Source organism: Pristiophorus japonicus, chromosome 1 (genome assembly GCF_044704955.1).
Source record: "Pristiophorus japonicus isolate sPriJap1 chromosome 1, sPriJap1.hap1, whole genome shotgun sequence".
Lineage (NCBI taxonomy): Eukaryota > Metazoa > Chordata > Chondrichthyes > Pristiophoridae > Pristiophorus > Pristiophorus japonicus.
In genome coordinates this window covers 185,979,949-185,993,059 of record NC_091977.1, presented here as the reverse complement: position 1 = coordinate 185,993,059, position 13,111 = coordinate 185,979,949, and the positions used below count along the sequence as shown (strand labels likewise).

Genomic DNA, 13,111 nt, shown 5'->3' with positions numbered 1-13,111 from the left:
GGAAAGATGGGTACGGACTTAGAAATATAGAAATCTACAGCACAGAAGGAGCCCTGCGGAACCCCACTGGAAACATCCTTCCAGTCACAAAAACATCCATCAATCATAACCCTTTGCTTCCTACCTCCAAGCCAATTTTGGATCCGACTTGCCACTTTGCCCTGGATCCCATGGGCTTTAACCTTCATGACCAGTCTACCATGTGCGATCTTATCAAAAGCTTTGCTAAAGTCCATATACACTACATCATACGCACATCTCTCATCGACCCTCCTGGCTACCTCCTCGAAAAATTCAATCAGGTTAGTCAAACACGATCTTCCCTTAACAAATCCGTGCTGACTGTCTCTAATTAATCCTTGCCTTTCTAAATGTAGATTTATCCTGTCTTTCAGGATTTTTCCAATAATTTTCCCACTAATGAGGTTAGGCTGGCAGGCCTGTAATTACTCGGCCTATCCCTTTCTCCCTTCTTAAACAAGTGTACTACATTAGCAGTCCTCCAATCCTCCGGCACCATGCCCAAATCCAAAGAGGACTGGAAAGTAATGGTCAAAGCCTGGGATGCATTTCAATCTGGGCCTGGGGACTTATCTACTTTCAAAGCTGCTAAACCCCTTAATACCTCCTCTCTCATTATGTTTATTTCATCCAGAATTTCACACTCCTCCTCGATCGCAGTATCTGCATTGCCCCTTTCCTTTGTGAAAACAGACACAAAGTATTCATTAAGAACCATACCAACATCTTCCGCCTCGACACATAGATTACCCTCATGGCCTCTAATAAGCCCTACCCTTTCTTTAATTATTCTCTTGCTCTTAATATATTTATAGAGCATCTTTGAGTTTTCCTTAATTTTACTTGCCAAGAATTTTTCATGCTCTCTCTTAGCATTCCTAATATCCTTTTTAATTTTACCTCTGAACTTTCTATATTCTTCCAAAAATTCTACAATATTTAGTACACAGTATACTGTATTTGACAACATGTTCAAAAAAGACTTTGGAGAGAAAAAGGTGGTTTGAGATTGGACAGTAGTTTGCAAGGTCAGAGGGGTCAAGGATGGGTTTTTTGAGGAGGCACATCTAACCCCTCCACTGACCACCAACTTAACTACCCTCCCACCCTGTTCATGCCGGGTGGGCAGGGAAAAAAATCAGGGCTGAAATGTTTGGGGAAAATGTTGGAATCAATTATTAAAGATGAAATAGCAGTGCATTTGAAAAGCAGTGACAGGAACGGTCCAAGTCAGCATGGATTTATGAAAGGGAAATCATGCTTGACAAATCTTCTAGAATTTTTTGAGGATGTAACTAGTAGAGTGGACAAGGGGGAACCAGTGGATGTGGTGTATTTGGACTTTCAAAAGGCTTTTGACAAGGTCCCACACAAGGGATTGGTGCGCAAAATTAAAGCACATGGTATTGGGGTAATGTACTGACGTGGATAGAGAACTGGTTGGCAGAGAGTCAGGATAAACAGGTCCTTTTCAGAATGGCAGGCAGTGATTAGTGGGGTGCCACAGGGCTCAGTGCTGGGACCTCAGCTATTTACAATATACATTAATGATTTAGATGAAGGAATTGAGTGTAATATCTCCAAGTTTGCAGATGACACTAAGCTGGGTGGCGTTGTGAGCTGTGAGGAGGATGCTAAGAGGCTGCAGGATGACTTGGACAGTTTAGGTAAGTGGGCAAATGCATGGCGGATGCAATATAATGTGGATAAATGTGAGGTTATCCACTTTGGTGGCAAAAACACGAAGGCAGAATATTATCTGATTAGGAAGATTAGGAAAAGGGGAGGTGCAACGAGACCTGGGTGCCATTCTACATCAGTCATTGAAAGTTGGCATGCAGGTACAGCAAGCAGTGAAGAACGCAAATGGTTTGTTGGCCTTCATAGCTAGGGGATTTGAGTATAGGAGCAGGGAGGTCTTACTGCAGTTGTTCAGGGTCTTAGTGAGGCCTCACCTGGAATATTGTGTTCCGTTTTGGTCTCCTAATCTGAGGAAGGACGTTCTTGCTATTGAGGGAGTGCAGCGAAGGTTCACCAGACTGATTCCCGAGATGGCAGGACTGACATATGAGGAGAGACTGGATTGACTGGGCCTATATTCACTGGAGTTTAGAAGGATGAGAGAGGATCTCATAGAACCATAAAATTCTGACGGGACTGGACAGGTTAGATGCAGGAAGAATGTTCCCGATGTTCGGGAAGTCCAGAACCAGGGGACACAGTCTAAGGATAAGGGGTAAGTCATTTAGGACTGAGATGAGGGGAAACTTCTTCACTCAGAGAGTTGTTAACCTGTGGAATTCCCTACTGCAGAGAGTTATTGATGCCAGTTCATTGGATATATTCAAGAGGGAGTTAGATATGGCCCTTACGGCTAAAGGGATCAAGGGGTATGGAGAGAAAGCAGGAAAGGGGTACTGAGGTGAATGATCAGCCATGATTTTATTGAATGGTGGTGCAGGCTCGAAGGACCGAATGGCCTACTATTTTCTATGTTTTCTATATTATAACGGCAGACTAGACTAGTGGAAGGATTGTGGCAAATGACTCATCTGCTGCTGATGGTACAGAAATTTCAGGCAATTCTCAAGCAATGGAATTTTGGATTAATTCTGGTATGCCATGGAGCCATATAGATCAGAAAGATTCCATGTTCAGTCCCTAACCTGTACTAAAATACCTGATCCCAGATGAAATGATAATAGGAGTGGCACAATTTGCCTCCGAACTGCTGGGCAGAAGTTTGGGACTGGGGCAGCATTTAAAGGGGGAAAAAAAATCAGTGATTAGTTATGTTCCTGTATGCTATCTGGTCGCATTTACTGGAAAGTGCTCGTGGGCATCGGGTGAGGGTAGGCTTGGGGATAACTATGAGGCCTCCAACAACTGGAATTATCTGCCAACATTAATTACTTAGGCTCACATGTGGAAAATGCCTACCAGGGCACATAATGGAAGGTTTTTGGTACCAAAACAATCATATCACAGAGACATAGGAAGAAATAGCGAGACATCTAGATAGGAATAGTGCAGTCAAGCAGACGCAGCATGGATTCATGAAGGGGAAATCATGTTTAACTAATTTACTAGAATTCTTTGAGGATATAACGAGCATGGTGGATAGAGGTGTACCGATGGATGTGGTATATTTAGATTTCCAAAAGGCATTCGATAAGGTGCCACACAAAAGGTTACTGCAGAAGCTAGAGGTATGTGGAGTCAGAGGAAATGTATTAGCATGGATAGAGAATTGGCTGGTGAACAGAAAGCAGAGAGTCGGGATAAATGGGTCCTTTTCGGGTTGGAAATCGGTGGTTAGTGGTGTACCACAGGGATCGGTGCTGGGACCACAAATGTTTACAATATACATAGATGACCTGGAAGAGGGGACACTGTCGTGTAACAAAATTTGCAGATGACACTAAGATTAGTGGGAAAGCGGGTTGTGTAGAGGACACAGAGAGGCTGCAAAGAGATTTGGATAGGTTAAGCGAATGGGCGAAGGTTTGGCAGATGGAATACAATGTCGGAAAGTGTGAGGTCATCCACCTTGGGAAAAAAAACAGTAAAAGGGAATATTATTTGAATGGGGAGAAATTACAACATGCTGAGGTGCAGAGGGACCTGGGGGTCCTTGTGCATGAATCCCAAAAAGTTAGTTTGCAGGTGCAGCAGGTAATCAGGAAGGCGAATGGAATGTTGGCCTTCATTGCGAGAGGGATGGAGTACAAAAGCAGGGAGGTCCTGCTGCAACTGTATAGGGTATTGATGAGGCCGCACCTGGAGTACTGCGTGCAGTTTTGGTCACCTTACTTAAGTAAGGATATACTGGCTTTGGAGGGGGTACAGAGATGATTCACTAGGCTGATTCCGGAGATGAGGGGGTTACCTTATGATGATAGATTGAGTAGACTGGGTCTTTACTCGTTGGAGTTCAGAAGGATGAGGGGTGATCTTATAGAAACATTTAAAATAATGAAAGGGATAGACAAGATAGAGGCAGAGAGGTTGTTTCCACTGGTAGGGAAGACTAGAACTAGGGGGCACAGCCTCAAAATACGGGGGAGCCAATTTAAAACCGAGTTGAGAAGGAATTTCTTCTCCCAGAGGGTTGTGAATCTGTGGAATTCTCTGCCCAAGGAAGCAGTTGAGGCTAGCTCATTGAATGTATTCAAGTCACAGATAGATAGATTTTTAACCAATAAGGGAATTAAGGGTTATGGGGAGCGGGCAGGTAAGTGGAGCTGAATCCATGGCCAGATCAGCCATGATCTTATTGAATGGCGGAGCAGGCTCGAGGGGCTAGATGGCCTACTCCTGTTCCTAATTCTTATGTTCTTATGTTCTTACAGCTTTCAGGAGATAAAGAGGAAAAGGAGAGAAAATAGGTAAAAGTAAAAGCAGAATTCTTCATTTTCTAAAATACCCTTTGCTTGCAAACTGCATAAGATCCACTTCTACCAAGTGGCACACCATTGATTGCTTTGCAGAAAGAATTAAAGTACTTGTTTAAAAGAAACTTGGAAGACTTTGTATTGGCTGAATGTATCTTCTGGCCGGAGTTCTGACTATTGCCACCTGATGGCAGCAGCAACACTATTTAAACAAATGCAGCCCTTTGGAAATTCTCGCAGTCTGAAGGTTTCTGAATGTTCACACTACAGAATACTCCATAACACGAATCCCGTCCATGACAGAATGAAGCCTTTACAAGTATACATTTAGTATTTTGCCAAAGTTGTAAGTTACAGCAGTCAAAATATTACTGAGTCACACATTTTAACATCTTGTTTCATGCATCTTTTTATATGGATGCACTACTGGACACTGAAGTGTTAAACTAATAACATTATGCAAATTTTGGGGCTATTTAAGCAGTTGCAGCCCAGAGCCCCATTGGGTTTAGCAGGGAAATTACTTACAGATGAACGGCAAAATCTCTGTCTTCGAGGGATTTAATTTGAAGTTTATACCGCTGTCCAAACGAATTTCTAATTAGGACAAAACCCCGAAATGATTAGCGATAAAATAATTAAAACGGCATTCAACTCAAGTAATTGAGCCTGTCTGGAAATAATTGATAACTTTGAGGCAAACAATGTTCAGTTCTGCAATTAAATGCCAGTAATTGTGCTTTCGTATTGTTACTTGACAACCGCCATTAATAATTTAAAAGATCAGACAGAACGTGTAGCTCAGTACTGTAGACTGTTACACAGTATTACACACACGTACTTGTATGTCTAACATGCTGACAGCGTTGGCGCTTTTGGACAAATACAAAGCTGGACCATATTAAATTGTTACTCTGCCTTTAAAACAAGTCTAAGATGTAAAACAAGATTTGACTACACATCTTGAAGAAAAATTACATATAAAAGCGCTGTAACTGGTTAATCTATCCATTAGAACGAGAATTTTGCAATAGAGATTAGGTTCAAAATATTTTTCAGCAAAGTTGTAAATTAACATTTAAAGCCACAACGGTTAAATGTCAGAAAGAAAAACTGGTTGGTATTTGTGCTGCACATCAGCTGTGAACTAAAATACTGGTGACGCGAAAAAAAATTGAATTAATTTGAAATCGACAAGAAATCCTCTCTGAAATTACTTGTTCTATCAGTTTCGATGCATATTTTGTAACGTTAGGAGCTGTAGGCCTGATACCAAACACTACATACACTGGAATAAGGAAAAAGAGCTGACAATGCGCTATGTAGCTTCCTTTTAACAGCAGTCCTAAAATGAATTTACCACATCAATATAAAGATGGTCACAAAACAGACAAAGTAGTCTTTCATTGTTCTAATGTCAGCATCGTGTAGTCAAATATAATCGTTTCAAAGTTTCTGCTTTGAGCACAACCTGGCAGCGTTTTAGAAAGTATTTTTTTATTTGCTTTAAAAATATTTCTTGATATATTTAAGAGTGGTAACTTGGTGCAGTTTGATTAATACAGCCGAAAATGGGTTGATCACAAAAAATAAGTATTTCTAATCAGTGTCTAGGCCATCACTTGTGAGTAACCCCATTTTAAATAACTGAAAATGACTTGAAAAACTATACAGAACCATTTACTGGTTACATGGGCTCACAGTAGTCAATTTCTTAGTGAATTAAAAAAATATATATTCAAAAACTTTTAAAAGCTATTCGTGTCCTGGCGCCTAAAAATTAGCTTAATTTTAAGAGCCTCCTCAAAGGCCCGCAGACAGGCGTAATTATCGGAAACTCGCTGTAGTGATTAATTCAAACTGGGGGTGTGGCCAGTTTTGTGGGCATGGCCAGTTTCCAGGGCAATGCTTTTTTAAATTAGCACAAAAAAATCGATTTGCACTGGACATAATTTGTGCTTGAAATTCCTCGATCTTTTGCGCTGGTTTGGCCGATTTCAGGCGAATTGCACTATAAAAAAAGCGCAACCTAACGAAAACTCCAAGCCTTGGTATGGTAATTGTATGCAAATTGACATAATTCCTGGCACACCAGTTTGCTCTATGTTATCTGAGACTGATGTGTGACGTCCTGATCGTATAGTGGTCAATGCTCTGCACTGTGGTCACAGCAACCTCGATCGAATCCAAGTCACTGCACAGCTTGCTTCAACTTTCAAAAGGGAATTAGATATATAGAGGGAATGGTAGCATAGTGGTTATGTTACTGGATTATTAATGATCCAGAGATACAAGTTCAAATCACACCACAGCAGTTGGGGAATTTAAATTCAGTTAATTAAATACATTTGGAATTAAAAAGCTGGTATCAGTAATGGTGACGATGAAACTACTGGAAAAACCCATCTGGTTCAGAAAGGAAATCTTATCTGGTCTAGCCTATATGTGACTCCAGACCCACAGCAATGTGGTAAACTCTCAACTGCCCTCTGAAATGGCCTAGCATGCCACTCAGTTGTACCAAACCACTAGGATAAAGTCAGCACTGTGGAATTACCTTCACCACAAGGACTGCAGCAGTCCAAGAAGGCAGCTGACCATCACCTTTTCAAGGGCAATTAGGGATTCACAATAAATGCCAGCCTTGCCAGCGATGCCCACATCCTGTGAATGAATATTTTTTTTAAAGATGAAGGGGAAGAAAATTGCAGGTCTGTGGGGAAAGAGCAGGGGAATGGGACTAATTGGAGAGCTCTTTCAAAGAGCTGGCACAGGCACAATGGGCCGAATGGCCTCCTTCTGTGCTGTAAGATTTTTATGATTCTATCTTGGTGTATGTTACCTTTATACAACATCCTGGGTGGAATCAGAGAGCAAGGCATTCTACAAAGCTTTGCAGGGCAGCGGTTGAGGACATTCACCAGCACTGTTGACCAAATTGCCCAAATATTGGAATACAGCTGAATCACATTAAAGACTTGAGTTTGCCAAGGAGCCTCAGTATATTTATGTTCCAATTATTTAGTTTAAATTACAATATTCTATTATTTCAGCTTTTTTTTTAGAAGTTGTTAGTTTGCCAAAGATGACTGCACGTGTTGGCATGACACTATTCAACATGAGAACACATGTTATGCTTGGATCCACATTTTACACTTAACAGGGACAGTTTGGAACAGGGATTCTGGATGATGCTGCGACGTGATTGGATACACTAGAATTCTGGGTTCTGCACGTCTGTATAGTTACTGCAGTCAAATGCATGCAGCAGAGTAGCAATGCGTGACATCTTCGGTGACTGACAGTCTTGTGTTTGTTCATAGATATATATATTCGAATCAATTAATAATTAAATGCAATAAAATGCATTGTTCGTATTAATGTTTTGCACATCGCATTACTACAGTATTTTAAAAAGTAATAACGATAGCGCAAACCAATCCCCAACACCTTTGTAATTCGAAGCAGTGTCAAGATACGACAGTATAACGCATTAATATTGTGAAAAACACATTCCAAAATGACCATCAGCCGATTTTACAAACGTTTCTTCAATGACCAGAAGGTGGCGCAGGGCTACCGTGGAAAGTCTCCTCACACCACACATGTATACACACACACCGACACGCACACAAAACCTCCCATTCATTCTAATAAAGGAGTGCATTATTAATTTACTGGATTCCCTCACATTCTACGTACAATATTTTGTTTAGCTAGCTGCCTCCCTACTCTGAAAATTGTAGAAAATTTAGGTAAATAACATCGCCAAATTAACAGTTTGTCATTTCAGGCTGCCTTAAGAGAGAATATACGAACTGGTTGGAAATAAACACGCGTAAACGCCCAGCATTTGCACTTGCATTTGCATTTCGTTAAATGTTTGGCCAAGAACCGAGACTTGGCGTTTCACGAAGGGTCAATATTTGTTGCAAACGTCTCAATCGCAGTGTTTTCTAGACCCGTTTAAAATCGTTGGGATTTTGATCGAGGAGATAAGTGGGATCTGGAAAATTCAGTTTTCGCTTGAAACTTGAAGATTTTTTCGCCTAGCGGACAAACTCCAAAGTTTCAGAGCTCTCTTGGCTGCTGAATCTGAAGTGACACAGACAACAACATATTCAGCTTATTGAGGATCCGCTCGGCACGTCACATATTAATGAAATAACCCCGGTAAACGCGCACCGAGCATTGCTTCCCAACATTGCTGTTGTAAGAACGGAGTTGGTATACAGTAACGCTTTATATTTAAAACACGTCGATCAAAAAAAAATTGGCTACATTTTAATTTGGGAAAGCCGACAAATATGGACAGGGCTGCTGTTGGCGAGGAATGTAATAACGAAAGCCACATGGCGCGAGTATTCTGCTGTGCAGCTAATCACACCATTACCTATATCTTCCCCACAAATACTTCATAGTTGCTGTTAGCCGAGAATGTGCTCTGCTGTTTTTGAACATTAACTTGCACACGCGATCTCAGTCTGATGTGCGACCTGAACAAAATGAAGATTGCATCACGTGTATGAACACTGAGGAAACAAATCCGCCAGACAGCAGAGGACGCGGGCATGTCCGAGCATCCATCTCAAGTCACCTTGTAACCCGACATAGAGGGCGAGGAGTGAGCCCGTCAATGCAGGTGATAAACCACTCGGAATAAAATATTGCATTTACTTTAAAAGTCTTAATTAACTATCGAATTATTATCACTGGTCTAAAGTGAGAGGCGAGACTGTGTGGAGTCAGCACAGTCATCTGCATCAACCGAGAGTATCCCAGTGCACTGTAACTCCAGAACCGGGCAATATCACTCTCATTATACCCAACAGAATATCAGCCCTATTTTCACCTTTAGACCTTTTCTACTGCAAATCGTTCACACTACTCTTAACGCATTGATCACACTTACTTGACAGATATCGCGGAGTCTCAAGTCCTGTCAAAAGTTTAAAAAAAACACTTTTCGAGAGTTGCAGCTAAACTTTCTGTGTCGCCTCGTCTGTTTCTGTCTGTCTCTGATTCCCAAATGAGTGGAGATGCAGGCTGTACTGAGCTCACCTTGCTGGGCTGTGTTCCTGCTCAATGTCCGTTTGTTGCTCTGGGTGTTGGTGAGTTTGGTCCATAGAGGGGGAAGACACTTTTCCCACCAGAGGAAATAGCCACGACGTCATTAAATACTTGCGCACGTCTGTCAGACCCAGAAATAATCAGTAAACTAACGAATAAAGTTTAGAAGTGCGAGAAACTATTGGCGGGAACTGTGATGCGAGATCTGATTTTAACACAAGTCCTGTCTCCTCCCATTTAAAATCAAGGAAGTGAATTTCTTTTGGGGGAATTAATATGTAAGAGATGGGTCAGTTCAAGAAAGGAAGGACTTAAGTGGTAGCCAGAGACAGATACAGCAATGAACACAGGGGTGTTTTATGAGCTCAAACGTGGTTTTGACGTGACTTTTCTCCCCTCCCGCCTGTTTATTCTGAGTCGGTTCCATAAACTGACAACGGGCGGGGTTGTGTGGGTTCGATGATTAACGCAGGATACCCTGGCTGTCACAGTGTGTGGGCTGTCATTTTTTCCCTTATTTACCCAGGGATGTAACTGGGCTCCTATGTTTAATAGCACGGCAGTTTAATGTAGTGTTTCTACCAAAAAAACACCGCCAAACATATTTCAAAAGTCAGCGCTAATAATAAGTGAGGTTTAAGGTTCAGTCTGCCCAGTAAGAGGAAATCGCTTCATATTTCAGCACAGTGCACCCTTTGAGAGAAGACTGCGACGCCTCTTACAAACGCACTTTTCATTAAACTCCCCTTTAAGGTTGGCAATATTCTCCAAGAACGAACTTGTCAAATAAGCACCCGTGTAGTAACTTCTCTCTCTACCATACGATTTTCTCAAGAAAGGACTTATTCCCTTCCGAAACAAAATGCAAGGATTCCTGCTTAATTATTGTGTGCCTAGCCAAATGCACGGGTCGCGATTGCTGCGAACGCTAGTGTTTTATTGAGGAAAGAGCTGTTAGGGTTGTGATTGCGGCAAGCGGCGCTATTGTCTCAAATAAAGCAGCCAAAGCAGCTTGGGCAGATTCCGCGTAACCAGTTCTCGAAAGGTCGGAGGCGTGTTATGTTTTGGTTTTAAGAACACAAACTCGCCCCTATTCATCTTTGGGAGAGGCGGCCTTCAAATATAATCGCACCAATTCAGTTGCTCAAATATGTCCTGTGTTGGTAGTGCTGGGTGGTGCAGCAGAAGCGTGCTGGGCCCATAACCCAGAAATCGATGGATCAAAACCACCCCAGATCAGTGGGCACTTGAGTTAATTATTATTTTGTTTTGAAACAAAAGAGTTGTAGAGGAGTCTGTGTTCCATGTATATGTGGAATGTGGAGGTTGCAGCCCCCCCTTCCAATATTTGAAGGGGCTGCTCTTCAAATTCTGGTTGCACTTAAGTCCCACACTCCTGATCTTTGGGCACCCTGTGCGGAGCGGAGCGGACAGGTTGCAAGGCCTCCTCGACGACTGCTGCTGGGCCTGGCCAAGGTGGCCATTAACCGCTCGAGGGGGTCGTTCAGCCCGATTGCCTGCCTCTCTTCCGCGGTTACATTCGAGCCAGGGTGTCCTTGGAGATGGAGCATGTGATGTCCACCAGTACGCTCACGGCCTTCCGGAAGAGTTGGGCGACAGAGGGACTGGAGTGCATCATTTCAACCGGGATTTGATTTGACAAAGGTTCCCTTTTATGTTCAATTGTTAAGTTGTGGTTTTTGGTGCTCTCAAAAAAAAAAGGGACACTTGAATTAAAGTTTCTACCAAAATAGTTGTAGAGCTGTGAGTTGGGAGTGGCTTAGCCAGTCATGTGGTGTTCACAAGGCTCAATAAAACCCCAGCCGTTGGGTTCAGGGGATCCACGATGAGGCACTATCACGAAAGAAGTAGTACTAGGTAAAATAATGGGATTAAAGGGGGACAAGTCCCCGGACCTAATGGCTTGCATCCTAAGGTCTTAAAAGAAGTGGCAGTGCTGGGCGTTCTGGTGCTCTCCCGATCCCATCTGATCGAATGCTGAACATTGGTCAACAGGAAAGAGAAAGATTGAAGTCTTATAGATCAGAAAGACCAAGCGCAATAACATTATTTCAAGTTAGTTTTTCCTATGATACCGTTCTGAATATTTGTAATCAAGTGATGAGTTTTATTCTCTCGTGTCCTTTGGGGTATTTTGTAGTTTGTAGTGGGAGAGTCTTATTGGCGGAGACATTACAGTGTAGGGTGACTTAATGTTACCATTCCTCTCTCCCACTATTATAGTCCAAATGCACCCGTCCAGTTTGTTTTGGGGGTGGGGGCAAGATATATTTTTATCTCTTTTTAAAATGTAATTTTATCTAATTTGCCCCATTGGTTTAGCTCACCCGAACTCACAGCCTTTCTATTAGGAAGCTGAGCAGACACCTTGCAGTTTTATCTCTACCTTGTTTTCCTCTAGCTGGAGACTATGAGGTGGGAGGTGCCACCCAGGGAAAACATCACTGATTATTTTCCCTCCCCACAGGAGAGGCCAGAGCCTCGTCCCGGCCGCTCCTTCCTTACAGGTTTGACCCATGTATCCTCCCCTCTCATACTACCGAACCGACGAGTTAAGAATCGCCCCCATTAACCTGGCCTTGTCACGGCCAGGGCGTTTCAGTGACGTGGGTGCAGTGATGGGATTAACAACTGGGCTTTGGTGTCCAATCCAATTATATAATTTATAATTCGGCACAACATTTGTCTATGCAGATTTGAATATAAGACTGTTAATAGAAGACATGCTTAAATTGTATTTTTTTACTTTGAGTGCTCAGGGTTATAGAAATGTCTTGTGATAGTAATGATATGAATGGACTATATCATTTTCATGATGTAACTGGAAGGTCCTACTTCTCCTGATGCTCTATGTAATATATCAAACAATGGGATTTAAATCATAGCTCACAAGTGACCTCATCATGTAATGATCAGTTCACTAATCATTAAATATTTGACAAATTTCATGTTACACTTCAGGCTGCTTTCTGTAAGCCAAAGATTTTGTTTTGTTTTTAGCTGCTAACATTCATTTATTCTGCAATGCACAGAATCCTCTCCCAATTGCGCTGCTGGGAAAGGATTCATATGCTGATCCTGTGCTGTTAGCAATTACAGGTGAGATCTGCAAAAAGATGCCTCAATTGGAAATCACTCGTTTTAACACTCATGTTACAAGAGAATAAGGTTTTGCAGAAAAACATTTTTGTCAAAAAAATACTCTGTTTTAAAGTGCATTGTATAATATAAAAAATCTTTTTGTCATAAGAATATAAGAAATAGGAGCAGGAGTAGGCCATATGATCCCTCGAGCCTGCTCCGCCATTCAATAAGATCATGGCTGATCTGATCATGGACTCAGCTCCACTTCCCTGACCGCTCCCCATAACCCCTTATCCCCTTATCGTTTAAGAAACTGTCTATTTCTGTCTTAAATTTATTTAATGTCCCAGCTTCCACAGCTTTCTAAGGCAGCGAATTCCACACATTCACAACCCTCTGAGAGAAGAAATTTCTCCTCATCTCAGTTCTAAATGGGCGGCCCCTTATTCTAAGATCATGCCCTCTAGTTCTAGTCTCCCCCATCAGTGGAAACATCCTCTCTGCATCCACCTTGTCAAGCC

At 42.1% G+C, this 13,111-nt stretch overlaps 1 protein-coding gene across 2 annotated transcripts in view; it reads right to left on the bottom strand.

Moving 5' to 3' along the window:
- The window catches only part of hapln1b (hyaluronan and proteoglycan link protein 1b), a 142,159-nt gene extending 132,501 nt beyond the window's left edge, over positions 1-9,658 (bottom strand). Inside the window, exon 1 of one of the 2 annotated variants that reach the window (XM_070866833.1) lies at positions 9,328-9,658. The gene's annotated coding sequence lies outside the window, so the exon portion shown is untranslated. The remainder of the gene's footprint in view (positions 1-9,327) is intronic. The other variant, XM_070866842.1, reaches the window with a different exon arrangement.
- Positions 9,659-13,111: the final 3,453 nt, after the last annotated feature.